At 37.7% G+C, this 17002-nt stretch overlaps 1 protein-coding gene across 1 annotated transcript in view; it reads right to left on the bottom strand.

Annotated features, from left to right (window-relative positions):
* Positions 1–17002, bottom strand: part of LOC127995565 (transmembrane protein 132E) — a 328811-nt gene that overhangs the window by 306553 nt on the left and 5256 nt on the right. The window lies entirely within an intron of this gene.

The raw sequence follows: 17002 nt of genomic DNA, 5'->3' as shown, positions 1-17002 counted from the left end.
ACTGAAGAATAGATTTAAGTGGATAGCATAGGATGAGGAAAAGGGAGTGCGAGAGAGGAGGACACACAGAGAGAGAACACGCAATAAATCTAGGACAAACGCTGACTGCAGGGTGAAGGTTTGGAGAGAAGAGAAAGAGGCTTGTACTGTCTCCAAAAACGCTGGTACCTATTGTGCGGCAGCAAACAGAAGATCAGTTGTGAGTGGCCTCTCATGCAAAGAAAAAAGAAGAAAGAGAGAGAGAGACTCAGAGTCCAGAGAATACTGATAACAGTCATCTTATAAAACACTGCACTTTAATCAGTAATTAACGTCGACCAGATATCAAAATTACATTATTCACATTTTTCATCTGATTGAAGAATTTCCATACAATTGGCAGTTTATAATTACAAAGACTGAATTACAAAAACAGTAAAAAAAATAAAAAAAATTAAAAAAAAAAAAAAAACGGCTTGTGGAATTTATTTTTTTTTTTTTTTGACAAAAAAAAAATTATCATAAAAATAGGCCACACTAATTGAAAATGTCTCATAAAACTAGAACTACAAGAGAACTACTAGAAAAATGGTGAATGTTTACTATAATAATAATAATAATAATAATAATAATAATAATAATAATAATACATTGTACCTGGGTGCACAAACCAAAAGCCTGTTACAGTTCTTCTAACATCCAGGTTTTAGGTTAAACTGCATAAGAATATTGAAGCAATTCTCAAATTAACATTCACTACAGGGGAATATTAAATTATATTTAGGCATGCACAATATTATCAAACATTATCTGAATCGGACGATTTCTATATTTTAAGCCTTTATCGGCTGATTCCGATAATGTTCGATAATATTGTACATGCCTAAATATCATTTAATGTTTCCCTTCCCCGATATGTCATGACAATAAGACAAATAGCTCACATGTGCTCTTAGTGTTCTAGCGATGAGATCACGTCAGCAGCGTGGTCATTCTTAAAAGCCTTAATGGTGAATAGTTTCACTGTTTTGGAGCATTTAATTTCAGAATGTACTTGTACAGAATAATGCATCTGATATCCGATATAGTAAACAATTCCCAGTGCATGCAGCAGCATTAACTAGGGATGTCCATTGTAACCGGTTATAATAACATTTACATGATATACAACATTACATAACTTGACAATTGTATCATATTCATATTTTGATCATATTGACATCAGACAAATTGGAGTGGAAGTTACATGGGCAAATAAATTATTTCACATGCACTGTAAAAACTTTTTAAAAATATTTTTTTTAATAGATTATTATTATTTTTTTTTACTGTAGTTTACAAAAAAAGAACACTGCTGCTAAAATCAGTTTTGTACTTTAAGCATACATTGACAACCACCCTAATAACAAAGGTGGTAAAGAGAAAGCCATCACAAGTAGTCCTTCCACAAACTGGAGTAAATACTAGGCTAATATTCAGAAGGCACAAAATGTCATACATACAAACACAAAACGCCATCATGGTAACAGACAACACAAAAATAATAGAATAAGCATTAATTAAACATTTAAGTTTTTCTACTGTACATAATATTTTTTCTGTTTATTTTTCCCGTAAAAGAACTTCCAAGAATTGCAGGCTGGATCCATTAAGGTTACAGTCTCTGCCTGTATATAAAGCCCCTTTAAAGTCTTTTACCATTAAAATTACAGAATTTCAGGAATGTACATTTGGAACAACATGATTAATTCAGCCTGGTCTTATTTTGAATGATTTATTGGTGCATGTTACTCCAAAGAACATAAGAGTAATAACGGTTTTCTAAAAGAGCAAAAACTGTAAATCAGTAAACCTAGCTGTTTTCTGGGATGTGAAGTTGTAAATTAAGTTATGATGATACCATTATAAGCATGCAAGGTCAGGGTGAGGGTTTTAAATCTGTGGCCAAAATGTCCTTCTGCACCACTATTCACAAATTCTCATAAGCATCTCTTTATAATCTTTCAGTGGGAGTGTTTTCTGGAACACAGATGATTAGTAGCTTATGTTTTAAAGGGGTCCTATTATGCTCTTCTACAAAGTCTTGTTTTGGTGGTTCAGGCTCTCATATTAGATTATTCAAAAAACATTATTTTTCACTTATTTGACATCATTACAACACCTCTCTGCCCAGTCTGCATGAAAGGCTCCAATAGTTCGTGTATCAAATGAAGGCCCACCTTCTGAAATACGAAATGTGCTGTGATTGGTCAGCTGGGGCAGTGTGTTGTGATTGGCTCCAATAGGTGCCTCCCATACCATAACCACCTGCGAGCTTCAGTGTAAATATTGCATCAAAATCAAATCAATTTGAGTGCAATTTAAACCCAGATGATTGTATACATTCTAAGTTCACGTCTTTGGAAAACTAGAGCGTCTCTGACAACTCGTTCGTTGTAGTTTTTGAAAAGTTAAATAAAATATCTCCTTCTGAAGTGGACTTTGAGCTTTGTAACTTTGCAGATCTTTTTATGCTCAAACAGCAAAATTACAGAATAACTAAAGTAAAAAATGTGGAAAAGCATAATAGCACCCCTTTAAAGTACAAACCACACCGCCAAAGAATATGAACTACATCGTAATCATTTCTAATAGCAAGCAGACACTCATTTACTACAAGTAAACTGATTGATAGACTCCTTATCCTGCTGAGAAAAAGGAGGAAGAAGTGGACTCCTTATGTGACAAGAAAAACAATTTGTTAATAAAATTAGGTTCATGGATAAGGGCTGTCATTAGCATCTCAATGGAGAGTGCTGTCGACGGCAAATTGCATTCAAGATTCAGATTATACATTTTCATAAGCAATTAACAACAGCAAATACAACTGCAATTAGAAAAAGAAAAATCATACATCTAAAGTCACCCATCTGCTCAACGTGGCGCAGCTGATGACAGTGCCCTATGTCACATTAGATATGCAACAGTAAAGAGTCTGAAAATCTGCAAACACGGGCTGTGTGCTGTGAATAAAATAAATAAATATACAAGAAAAAGTACAGAAACTGGTTTACATTGCTGCTATGATGATTATATAAATATAGAAATACTATATAACATATTTGATATGTCTAATTTTCTAATAAGAGGTTAGATTAAGAGGTGTTTCACATCGGCTGATAGTGTGTCATATTTTAGTATGGTTGGAATGCTGTACTGACCAATCAGCATCCAGGACTTTAATAATCCATTTTAAATGTTTTTTTTTTTTTTTTTTTTGTCTTTGTATGTGCACATCCTAACTCTAACTGTATCTAAGGTCAAGGTGCACCTCATTAAATAATCTGTTGACTATTTCTGCTCGCCCCTGTTTAGAAATTTTTGCTCCAAACAGTGATGAAATCCAAGTGAAAGGCTTCCTTAAATATTACAGAATGTGCTCCAGGTGCAGCCGTTGATACTTAGAGCTTTGCTCTGTAGGTGCACAATGAGAAACGCTTCCATGCTTATCTGATCACAGTTTTCTTTTATGACAAAATTATGATGGACCACTGCTGAAAATAACATTTATGCTAGGAAATTATCTTGAACCTGAGGGCAGGAAAGACTCGGAGAAAGAAATGGGTGATAAGTCTGTGTATTCATAAATACCACAGTCTTTTTTTGTAAAGGCAATATCTAGAGAGGCAGACATAAATTTCTGTTAGGCTTCTGTTTTGCACTTGGGAGAAGGCTTCAAATCAGCGTGTGGATAGCAAGCCCAGTACGTAACGGTCACTACACTAAAGATGAAAAAAAAAAAAAAACGTTGTCCCAACAAAGTCCATTTAAGACTAGTCATGTCACTCGGCAGCCATCTTTGAAACGTCTCTTGGGCATACAAGTGCAACGCTTATCTTTTGGAATGAGGAAACATCAAATTCTCCAAAACTGTTCATAAGATGCCTCAGTTTGCCCTGAGGAAGACCATTGCGGTCAAAACATGTCGGCATTTTAATTTTGAAATTGGCCATACCACAATAAAGGCTTTTTAACATTTACCTTCTCCACCTGAATTATTTTTGAGTGCCTGGGACCTGTGTTTTTTTCATTCTATTTTGCTTCCCCATTCCCAGAGCACCTACTACGAGTTCTTATCTCACCGGAGCGCCGGGTTGAATCGTTTTCTACTGTTCACTAAGCTTATGATTAAATTTCATATTTGAAATCAACGAAATCTGACAACAACATTGTCAAATGTTATTAATTTTCTCAAACAGCGTTATAAAAAGCATATTTTTCGGTCTTAAGCTCACGTATTAGAGTGCTTACCTTTTTTATGGAAACTGGTACTTCTAACAGACAGCTGCAAGCCTAACAGATATTTCTGCCAGTCTAAGATTTTTTATTTTTTTTCCCTCATTCATACACATTATTTTTACAACAATCAAATATAAATTAATTAATGCATTGGGACATAAATACTTTAATATGTTTACACGGCCAGTATAAAATAACTTTAAAGGGGGGGTGAAATGCTATTTCATTCATACTGAGTTTTTTACACTGTTAAAGAGTTGGATTCCCATGCTAAACATGGACAAAGTTTCAAAAATTAAGTTGTACGTTTGAAGGAGTATTTCTGTTCCAAAAATACTCCTTCCGGTTTGTCACAAGTTTCGGAAAGTTTTTTTTTCGAGTATGGCTCTGTGTGACGTTAGATGGAGTGGAATTTCCTTATATGGGTCCTAAGTGCACTTCTGCCGGAAGAGCGTGCGCTCCCGTATAGCACAGCACTGAGAGGCTGAGCACAGACAATCACTGATCAGAGCGAGAGCGTCGCGAAATGTCACAAAAGGAGTGTGTTTTTGGTTGCCAGGGCAAGACAACCCTGCACAGATTACCAAAGAAAAAACAGCATTAAGGGACCAGTGGATGGAGTTTATTTTTACAGAGCATCAACGGAGTTGTGCAAGTGTTTGTGTTTGTTCCCTGCATTTCGAAGATGCTTGTTTTACAAACAAGGCCCAGTTTTACGACGGATTTGCGTATCGTTTATTTCTTAAGGATGATGCAATCCCAATGAAAAATGGTCACGATTGTGTGTTGGAATCGCAGGCGGTGAGTAAAACTGCTTAAAATATCACTGCCTCCTTGTTAGTGCATCCGCCTCCCATCGGAGACCCGGGTTCGAGCCCCGCTCGGAGCGAGTCATTGCTGATGCTGCTCTTGTTCAGTTTCAGCCTCTGGATCTGATTCTGGATCATAAATAAACGGCTGAATCTGACTGTTAGCCATGGTTTGTTTTGGATGATGGTTTTTTCCTCAAGGTAATGTCACAGCTTCCAAACGCTCTCAACGCAAAAGCCTACTGGCGCTCGTGATTCTTTAGCTCCGCCCACACGTCACGCCTCCAGTCAGTCGTGTTTTTCCGGGAAAAATCGGTACAGACTATTTTAATTTTGATATTGGCCATACCACAATAAAGGATTTTTAACATTTACCTTCTCCACCTGAATTATTTTTGAGTGCCTGGGACCTGTGTTTTTTTCATTCTATTTTGCTTCCCCATTGTTGTGTACTAAACCTCCCCATGGGTTTCAAATAATCTTCATAAAACACAACCTAGAAATAAAGAAAAGTAAAACAAAGCCCTCAGGGCAGAACTGTCAAGCTCAACTTAATACATGTAGTAATGTTTTCGGAGTCATTAGCTACATCTGAATTGGCTTGTAGGGAGAAATAATCTGGAGATGTGATTTCTGCTTAGTTCATAAAAGGCTCTTTAAACATTTCACAGACCATTATACAAATCTCTTTTTGAATCATACTATAACTGCAGTGCTACAGAGAAATCTTTAATAGTTATAGATACCTTACCCTTGGAAGAGGAAAAAAAGAAAAGAAAATATAAACAAAAGGTAAGTGCCTATGGGCAGACAATGGTCTGTTCCAAATCATAGTGAGATTTCTGACTACTGCCTTGTATGGCAGCACTGTAATAGAGATGGAATCTCATAACTGACGGATTTAAAACAACATATGAAGTTGAGTGCACAACATTCTCCAAACAGGTGACAAGAGTTAAGCAAAAGTTTACAATCCACGGATAGTATCAGGCACAGCAGGGCACTTTTTTGATATCATCAGTGACTAATAAGCATAATTAAGGTTTGGAATAGTCTATGTTGCTCTCTAAAATAAACATTTGCATTAACAGTTAAACACTAACTAAAACACTCTAAAGTATGTAAAACAGGGCACTATGTAATTATGTTAATGCTCTAATGAAGAAATTTTGTGTCATGTTTTAGGGTAAACTTAATGTCATGGCAGATTTTTTATTTATATATGTATGCATTTATTTATTTGAATACAGTGACTATACAGGCTAGATCAAAGAATCAGCTGCTAAAAGTAGTTCAAATCATATTCACATGAAAAGACAACTCATATTCACATTAGCCTAATGAAAACCAAAGTGGGTTGCCACATGGTCACAACTAGGGCTGTGACGGTTAGTATATAACCGTGAGACCGACGGTTATAGTTGAACACCGTCATTAGAACTCTATAACCGCCAAAACCGTGTCATTAAAATATTTTTTACAAACATTTTTTATCAAAAATTATTTTCATTTTTTAGATAAGATCATCAGATGCGCAATATATCGGGAGACATGGTTTTTACCACTTAATGAAGTTTTGTAAATCGTCAGACATGATATTTACCACTTCATAAAATTTTGCTTTGTAGAAAACCTTTCTTAAAAACGAATTTCGTTTTGTACAAATTTTATCTTAATTTTAATAAATGTTTCATCAACCAATTGCATGTATTTTAATAAATAAAAAGCAAGTAAAGCAGACAATGATAACCGTGACATGGAAGCACCAGCGCGCCGCTTGCACTGCACTGTGACCTAGAGCGCATCTCATCGTAAATGAAACTCAGCGTAGGCCTATGCCTCATACTTTAGCATTAAATATCTTTGCTGCATCCTTTCTAGAACAGACAATGGCTTTTTTTTTGCGGCTCGCATCAGCAAAGCATTGCATCGCCATAGACCGCAAAACAAGCAGCGGATGGCGGGCGGGTGCGGCTTTGAAATTTGCTCTATGATTTCCATGAAGCAAAAAACAAGGACGGAATCTTGAAATCCAGTCATGAAAATGAAACTTGCATTTTAATATGGACAGTCATGGAATTTGCCAAAGTTAGCATAAAATAATCAAATAAAATCTCCATATGGACCAGTATCTGTAAATGTTAAGCCGCAAAAGTTGTTTAAAATATAAATCCGTGTTCTGCGCGTCTCTGTGTGAATTAATGAATGGCAGAGACGTGCGGGTTTGTTTACTACATAGACTGAAGCGCATGACGCTTGCATTAATTTCAGCATCTGAGCTTCAGAGTTCTCTCTCCTTCAAGCGATCTGAACTTTTCAGCTCATCTCAATGGACACACAGCGCACCTGTATTTGATGCTCTGTTAACTCTTTGTGAAGGCGCATGACTCACCGTCACTTTACTGATAGCGCTGTTTCTCACACATGCAAAGAGAGAGAGTGAGCGAGAGTCTTACCACGCTTAAACAACACGCTATATGTAAACTATTCTTTGTTGTCTTCTCCTGTCAAAATAATGGATTAAATTTAGAAATATTCATATTCATTTTCGAACAAGCAGAAGACATACCAGTTTCTCCGGTAGTGGGCGGAGCTAATGGGCAAATGGCAATGGCTTTTTTTTTGCGGCTCGCATCAGCAAAGCATTGCATCGCCATAGACCCCAAAACAATCAGCGGATGGCGGGCGGGTGCGGCTTTGAAATTTGCTCAAAAAACGTTGGCTCGAATGATGAGTTTTGTGATCTCCTTAATAAACGGAGGTCTGAAATCTCTGCCCCTTTACCGATCAGAGTGCGCGCTGACACGGAGTTAACCCGCTATCTCCAAGAACAACCTATTGACTTGGACACGCGTCTCGATGAGGTGTTCACCATAGTGCCCCCTAGAGGATGCAGTTCAAAGTTCCCTTGAAAGGGAACTACATGTTTAGCCAAATACTTCTTGGTAGTATATTGGTAACCACTCGGTTATTGGATGCTTTCATTAGAAGAAACAATAATGTAAATTTACGTCTCAGCCATAAAAAAAAAACTAGATTAGAATAGCGCAGAAATAAAAAATCAGTGGCCCACTACTAGTCATAATATAAAATTCAATGCATTAAGGCAAAGTAAAAATGTTTGCCCAATGCATAATTACAAATATAAACTTGCTAAACTTATTTTAAGTCAGTGAGAAGTGCTTCTTGTTCACGGCCGTTTTGTGTCCATAAGAGAAAAAGAAAAACGGAAAGATAAATGGACATAGTGTGTGCGTTTGCTTGAGACTGTATACTTTGACAGGATTCTTGGTTTTGACATCTGTTGGGATCATGAGATAAGGGGTATGATGTTTGATGCAGTGCGTTTCTGTACGCATATTGGTCTCTCGCTCGCTATAGAGTTTGATTTCCCATGGGTCCCAGTGCTTATTTCAGGGATTTGGTGTTCTCATCCCTCATCTTGCAACATGCCTGTCTGGGATTAATCCGTTTCTACCAAAGGAGGTGTCAAAGTCTCACTGTTGCCACATCTTTAGACAACAATAAAAATGGCTAATAAAGCACGGAACCTATCTTCTCCTGAGCTTCCTACTGGTATTGCAACACTGCAGGCAACAAGTTAGATTTTAATAAAAAAGAAATAAATTTATACAAAACTTCTGACTATCTGACTAACATTCAAGGTGAAGCGAGTCATCAGGGTGTATTCACACCTGTCTTGTTTAGATTGACTGAATCAAACTCAAGTTTGTTTCTCCTATTGGTGCAGATCTTTTTGGTAGGTGTGAATGGGCTAAAGCTTGCCGCAAAAAATGATCATGACTATGTTGGGGGGAAAGAGTAAGCAGATAATTATTTATTAATAAACTAGTGTTTTATGAGTCAGTGTCGCAATGAATTTAATAATCCTGACTCGCCATCTCATCATTGGATTTAGAAAAGAAAGGCCTTTACAAGGAAATGCATATTCCCGTATTAGATAATAATAAGAGTTTTTGTTTTGGAATGGATTTATTTAATTTTGTATTCGTTTTAAGCTTTCTATAGATATATTTATGTCTGTAAGGAAAATATTTGTAGATTTTCGGTGCATTTTTGTGAAGTGCTCCTGTTCAAGACCAAGACGGCAAGCACATCCTATTGGTTTTCTTTATTTTACCAAATCACAACATTTTCTTGACATTCTGAGTGCAGACAAATAAAAATAGACCCTTTACAGTTCTGAACAATGTGTAATGTATTATATTATTATTATCTCTATGTGCAAAACGGACTGTGTATTTAGTTTGGTTCCACTGACATCCTGAAGTGCAATTCAGCTTCCACTCTCCACACAAACAATTGGACATATAGATTAAAGCTGCGGTAGGTAATTTTTGACGCTCTAGCAGTTAATAAACAGAACTGCTTGTGTCTTGTGGAAGAACATTGTAGCCGGAGCTACTTCTCTCTGTTTATGTCTATGAAGAATCACAAAGGTACTGGGTTACTCCGCCGCGGTGCCCCCGAAGCAATCTAAAATAGTCCGAATATAAACACTTATTATAGGTGCACCCTAGTGATTCAGGACAGGCTAAAAACACGGTTTGGAAAATGGATTCATGGTGTACTCGCTTATTATATACAGTTTTCTACATTTTGAACACAAACAAAGTTACGGACCGCAGCTCTGATTGGTTGTTTTTTACCGGGAGCGATGGAGTTTCTGCAAATGGCAATAGGACCACTGGGAGGAGTCAGAGGAGCTTGATTTTTTTCACAGATTATCTGTCTCATATTCTACTGTCAGGACATAATGACAGGTTTAACAAATATGTAAAAAATATATTTTTACAAAAGTTACCTACTGCAGCTTTAAAGGTTTAAACTAACATTTTGATATGCTTTAGATTTTATGTTCTATATTCAGATTGTCTCAAAGAGCAGTGTGAAAGCAAACCACACACACACAAAAAAGAAAGAAATTAAAGTTCACATTGTATATGGTCCGGACCAAAGCAAGTGAACTAGTGGACTTCCCTGGTGTGAATACACCCTGGCTTTGCAGGAAAAGCCAACTGGAGAGGTGTATCAATAGCAAACACATTCTACCATCTTTTGGGGAGGTGAAAAACAGCATGTCACACTTTTACAAGATGGTAATAGAAATGAGGGACCACTGAGGTCTCCAGGGAAGACAATCACTGCTGTACTTAGAGGCAGCTTCTACGGTCTCAAAAACAACTTCTCTAGACACAAAAATACTATATTGTAAAATAGATTTAAAACATTTTTATCATAATAAAGGACACCACTTTGAACACTGTTGAAATTCAGTGAATTCTGCAGATACAAAGACACACTGATCAGACCTACAAGATAGTTAAGTCTTTGAATGTTTCCATCATCCATCCAGAATGATGATTAAAAAATATGTTGTGTCACCCACAAACATGATTATTCGTGGAATGTGGGAACTTCATAGTCAGCTTCAAACTGACTTAGGAGGGATATTTATGATTTGATGAGTAGCTTGGAACCAGTCTGCAAGCTATTTACAGAGTTCTGGGTATGTAAAAATTTTGTTCTTTAACCTTTTCCAAAAGTCAACGTGTCAGATGATTTGACAGACATGTTGTTTGTCATGAACGGAAGTGTCATTCTTTCGGCAGTGCACCCCTTTAATTTTTATCCATCACCTTTTTTTTTCTTTTTTTTTTTACAAATTATTAAGGGTCAAAAAGAAAAACAGAGAAGGAAAAATAGCTTATTGCCTTAATAAGAAAAGCTAAATGTATGATCACACACTGACTGAGCTGTCCTTGTAATCTTTAATTCAGATCTCTGGCAGACAGCGGTGAGGTGTCTGAGGAGTAAAGATGTGGTTTCACAGTTGTGAAGGATCTGGCAGTATTGTGCAACTACATTTCCTGCGAAAAGCTTATAATGTCTTATAAAGATCTATAACGACCAGTAAACTTTATTCATTCCTAAGTTTTCGTTCCCCCAGGGCCTGGAGGAAATAATGGCCCATTCTCTAAACTCAATCAACCTGTCTGGGCCAAATATACAATTCCAGCACACTTTTTTATTTTATTTTTACACCTAGCAAGATAAATACTCACATACTTTAAAAGTCGAATTTCGCTGCTCATTCAATATACATTTTAAAATGAAAAAAACTTCACAGTCCATCCAGAACATTAAAGATTAATAAGCAACAGAATTCGGAAATGGTTTAAGCTTAAGTCACAACTATGAGGAAATTAGCATTACAACTATATCAGTGTATTTTCAGCATCATCGCTATAGTTGTCATAACAGTTTTCTTATACATGATTACCATGGCCAAACAAATTTGCAAAAAATACAAGCAGATGATATTCTTTGCTAGCATGGCACATTATGCCTTTGGGGGTGGGGGGGTGTGAGGGAACAGTGTCACAATGACTTTTATATTTTTTATAACATTTATAGAATGTTGATGTTTCTATGGATTGTTTTAAGTATGGATTGCCAAATTCCCTGTTTGGACAACAAATTTACCTTCGGGTATTAATAAAGAAACCTTGAACCTTGAAAATAATTAACTATAGTTTTAAGCCAAAGGCAAATGTCCAGCTGTCATCCATCTTCGCACTGAACTTCAACAGATCACTGGAGCTGTGTGAAGTCCCCTCCTACATCGAATGCTGCACAATAATCCCTGTACCGATATTAAATAAATAAATCACTAGATTAAATGACCACAGACCTGTTGCTTTAACGCAGGGGTGTCAAACTCAATTCCTGGAGGGCCTGAGCCCTACAGAGTTTAGATGCAACCCTAATTAAACACACCTGATCCAACTAAAATGTCCTTCAGGCTTATTTGAAAACTACTTGGTAAATGTTGGAACTAAACTCTGCAGGGCTCCGGCCCTCCAGGAATTGAGTTTGGCACCCCTGCTTTAACGTCTGTGGTCATGAATTTAAGAGTGCTGACCCACTTGAAAGACATTGCAGGACCCTTGCTGGACCCCCTGCAGTTTGCTTACCAAGCAAAAAGGTCTTTGGATGATGCATACAACATGGGAGTGCACTCCATACTGCAACTTTTGGACAAACCAGGGATTTATGCAAGGACCCTGTTTGTGGACTTCAGCTCCTCTTTCAAAACCATCATCCCAGTACCCTCCTGATTAAACTGACAGCAGCTCTCTGTACCCACCTCCATCTATCAGTGGATCACCAGATTCCTGACAGACAGGCAACAGATAGTAAGGCTAGGAAAACTCACATCCAACACCCGCACAATCAGCACTGGCACTCCTCAGGGGTGTGTACTCTCCACACTGCTCTTCTCCCTGTACACAAATGACGGCACCTCTATAGACCCCTCTGTCAAACTCCTATAGGGCTGTGCGATATGGACCAAAAAATCCTATCAAGATTTTTTTTTAATCAATTTTGTGATTTCAATTTTAATCACGATTTTAACACACACACACACACACACACACACACAGACATGCTTTACAGTCATAAATGCATTCAGTAGAAATTTGAAACAAAGTTCCAAAAGAAAACCAATTAGAGCTTTATTAAAATGTTGTAACATGTCTCTAGGACAGACATAAGTTAAAATAACCACTGAGTAAAGATGTCAAACAAAATGTCAAGACATATGGCCCGTGTCCAGGGATTTTATTACGATTTCCATTAATCGCACAGCCCTACTCCTGAAGTCTGCAGACAGACAAGAGGCTGAGCCGCTGGCTGTCTGGTGCAGTTATAACAACCTGGAGCTGAACTCGCTCAAAACAGTGAAAATGACTGTGGACATTAGGAGTACGCCCCCTGCACTTCCCCCACTCACCATCATTAACAGCACTGTGGCTGCAGTGGAGTCATTCAATTTCCTGGGCACCACCATCTCACCGGAACTGAGGTTGTACTTCCTTTGTAAACTAAAAAAAAAAAAAGTTAAACCTTCCACAGGCACAGATGACAGAGTTTTACTCTGCTGTTATTGAGTTTGTTCAGTGCTCTTATATAACAATCCGGTTTGGGTCAGCCAGCAAATCAGATATAAGAAGACTGCAATGGTCTGTTAGGACAGCTGAAAGGATAATTGGTGTGCAACCTTCAGGACTTCTACAACTCTAGAGTGAAGAAATGGCAGGTAACATTATCCAAGACTCCTCTCACCCTGGACACAACTAGGGGTGCTCCGATCACGATCGGCCGATCGTTATGCGCATCTCATCAGTAAAGCCGGTTCTCTAATCAGCGATTAATTCCATCAGGTGCGTGATTTCACAGGTTATTTTTTTCATAGGAATTTCATAGGAATTTCATAGGAATTTTCATAGATTTCATAGGAAGCTATTTTTCCTTCTGAATTAACCACTGATTAGAGAACCGGCTTTACTGACGAGATGCGAATAACGATCGGCCGATCGTGATCGGAGCACCCCTAGACACAACCTGTTTGCAATCCTGTTACAGACGTTACAGATCTCTGCGCAGTAGGACATGTAAGCATAAAAACTGTTTTCCCCATGCCATCTCCAGCTTAAACAGCTAACACAGAAAATACCACCTGTCTTCTGTAATTAATTTCTAAACTAATTGTCTATCTCTCAAGTATTATATAAATAGATACATTTGTAATTATAAAGCTGTATACAGTAAATAATGCAGGGGAAAAAAATCATCTTGGATGCCCTGGGGGTAAGCAGATAAACATCACATTTTCATTTGTGGGTGAACTATCCCGTTAAGATCCATCTCTGGGATTGAACCATTGAGGGCCTTTAAATATTTAAAACCTCAAATTTAAGCCGGGGACCTCTGGTTGAGCTGACACAGAATGACCCAGTAGAATGTGTCATACAGTACGTCTTCTGTTCCAAACTGCCAACAATGCTGCAGTGTACAAAGTGAGGTTCATAAAGAAATATACCATTTATGGTATGTTGTGGAAGAACTTGACTGACCTGCACAAATCACAGACCTGTACACCTTTGGGATGAATTACCCTATCATCCAACATCAGCATTTGACCTCACTGATGCTTGTATCTTAAATGGGAGCTAACCCCACAGCCATGTTCCAACTAGCTGAAAGCCTTCCCAGAAGAGTAAAAATTATTTTAGTAGCAAAGTGAGGACAAACTTTAATGTTGAATATTCAGCTGGCACATATCGATGTGGTTTGGGTTATATCTGACCTAAAAAAGTACAGATTATAACCCCATTTAATACAACTTTATTAGCATAATATTACACAGTGGCACAGTCATTCAGTCAACCCACACACATTTTCCCCTAAGTGTGGTTCTGCACTCAAAGTTTGAGGTTACTGTGCTACTGTCACTGGTGTAAGCTCACAAAATTTTATAAGCAGCCAAGCAGCAGCACAAGTGCCCAGCAGAAAGTCTAATGAATCACGCTGAGACTACACTGACCCAGTCAGCCCTCGTCGCAGTCATCACCTCTCCTGCCACAGGTGTCATTCAATTAGGAAAAGTAATGATGAAGCAGGCCTTTACCACCCACATCAGTCAGAGACTGCTGATTCAATAGCTGGACTGCAGACCCAACCAATTTGCCATTCTAATCATTCTAACTGGGCTTACTTTGGGTTGTGAAATCCTCGTACCAAACAAACAAAAAAATCTCAACTCAATTAATGACAAAAAAGGAAGCAAAGCTTAAAGACTGAGTGGACATCTACCAGTGCCCAGGCCAGCGAGTACGAGCCACTTCTGCAGATTTGTCGCATATGAGATATGGATGGAGATATGGAGGGAGACAGGGAGGGAGAGAGGGAGGGAGAGAGGCAAACAGGACCACGTGAGGAGCCAAGAAATGCTGGAGGGCAAAATTCTGGCCATATTTCTTCAGCTTCCACTGCAGTGATCACAGATCACAGTCTCCCACGTAGAGGGAAAATGTCCAGTGGATGCTGACAATGTTTGGCCTGCACAGTGCTATTTACAACCCTGACAACCTGGTTTTTAATCAGTTAACAGTGCTAGAACAGTAATTCATGTTAAAAGACATTAATTAATATGATCAGCTATTGACGGGAAAACTACAACCAACTATTTTTTACATTAGAGCAGCACTGATTTAGACTGAAGGGTAAGAATTACATTTTTCCAGTAAGATCAAGATCTTCTATCACAGGAAAGTCACAGCTTGACAAAACATAAAAATAACATGTGTATCTTTTCATGTCTGCATATGTGTTTTTGAAACTTTTCATATTTGTGCCTTATTCATATTATGTGTGTGTATATACAGGTGAATCTCAAATTGGAATGTCATGGAAAAGTTCATTTATTTCAGTAATTCAACTCAAATTGTGAAACTCATGGATTAACAAAATCCAGTGCACACAAACTTAAGTAGTTTAAGTCTGTGGTTTTTTTTAATTGTGATGATTTTGGCTCATATTTTACAAAAACCCACCAATTCACTATCTCAACAAATTCAAAAATGTCAATTAGCTAATGAACTCAAAACATCTTCAAAGGTTTCCTGAGCCTTCAAAATGTTCTCTCAGTTTGGTTCACTAGACTACACAATCATGGGGAAGACTGCTGATCTGACAGTTGTCCAGAAGACAATCATTGACACCCTTCACAAGGAGGGTAAGCCACAAACATTCATTGCCAAAGAAGCTGGTTGTTCACAGAGTGCTGTATCCGAGCATGTTAAAGTTGAGTTAAAGGAAAAAGTGTGGAAGATAAAGATGCACAACCAACCGAGAGAACCACAGCCTTATGAGGATTGTCAAGCAAAATTGATTCAAGAATTTGAGTGAACTTCATAAGGGTTACAGAGGCTGGGGTCAAGGCATCAAGAGCCACCACACACAGACATGTCAAGGAATTTGCTGAACCACAGACAGTATCAGAGGCGTTTTACTTGGGCTAAGGAGAAGAAGAACTGGACTGTTGCCCAGTGGTCCAGAGTCTTCTTTTCAGATGAGAGCAAGTTTTGTATTATCCAAGATCCTAGAGTCTGGAGGAAGGGTGGAGAAGCTCATAGTCCAGTGTTAAGTTTCCACAGTGATGATTTGGGGTGCAATTTCATCTTGCTGGTGTTTGTCCTTTGTATTTTTTGATAACCAAAGTCACTGCCCCCATTTACCAAGAAATTTTGGAGCCTTTCATGCTTCCTGCTGCTGACCAGCTTTGTGAAAATGCTGATTTCATTTTCAAGCAGGATTTGGCACCTGCCCACACTGCCAGAAGCACCAAAAGTTGGTTGAATTACCATGGTGTGCTTGACTGGCCAGCAGACTCACCAGACGTGAACCCCTTAGAGAATCTATGGGGTATTGTCAAGAGGAAAATGAGATAAAAAAAAATGCAGATGAGCTGCAGGCCCCTGTCAAAGAAATCTCAAAGTATTTAAAGCAAAAGTAGCTCCTACCATGTATTGGTATACATGTACAGTAAATTAACATTATTTCCAGAAGGCTAACAATTAAAAAAATAATAATAATAATTTGTCTAAAGTATTCAAATTTGTTGAGTGAATTGGTGGGTTTTTGTTAAATGTGAGCCAAAATCATCAAAATTAAAAGAATCAAAGACTTAAACTACTTCAGTCTGTGTGCATTGAAATTCTGTAATACACGAGTTTCACAATTTGATTTTACTGAAATAAATGAACTTTTCCACGACATTCTAATTTATTGAGATGCACCTGAAAATGATCTAAATTTAACAGTAATGATATTTATAATGTTCCAATTTTAAATGCTGTTCTTTTGAACTTTCTATTAAAAAATTCTGAAAAAATAAAATAAAATCAACCACACCTCAAATATTGTTCAGATGTTAAAGACATCAATGAGGTTTTTGTCCTCTAAACACTCTTATGAGTAGGATTAAAATCTTACGCATCTCATCTCATGCTTCCATTGCTAATTACAAAAAATCATTTTAGACTAGTAATGGAGGCCTGAGTCATCGA

This window comes from Carassius gibelio, chromosome A5 (assembly GCF_023724105.1).
Source record: "Carassius gibelio isolate Cgi1373 ecotype wild population from Czech Republic chromosome A5, carGib1.2-hapl.c, whole genome shotgun sequence".
Taxonomy (NCBI): domain Eukaryota; kingdom Metazoa; phylum Chordata; class Actinopteri; order Cypriniformes; family Cyprinidae; genus Carassius; species Carassius gibelio.
This window is presented reverse-complemented; position numbering and strand designations above follow the sequence as displayed.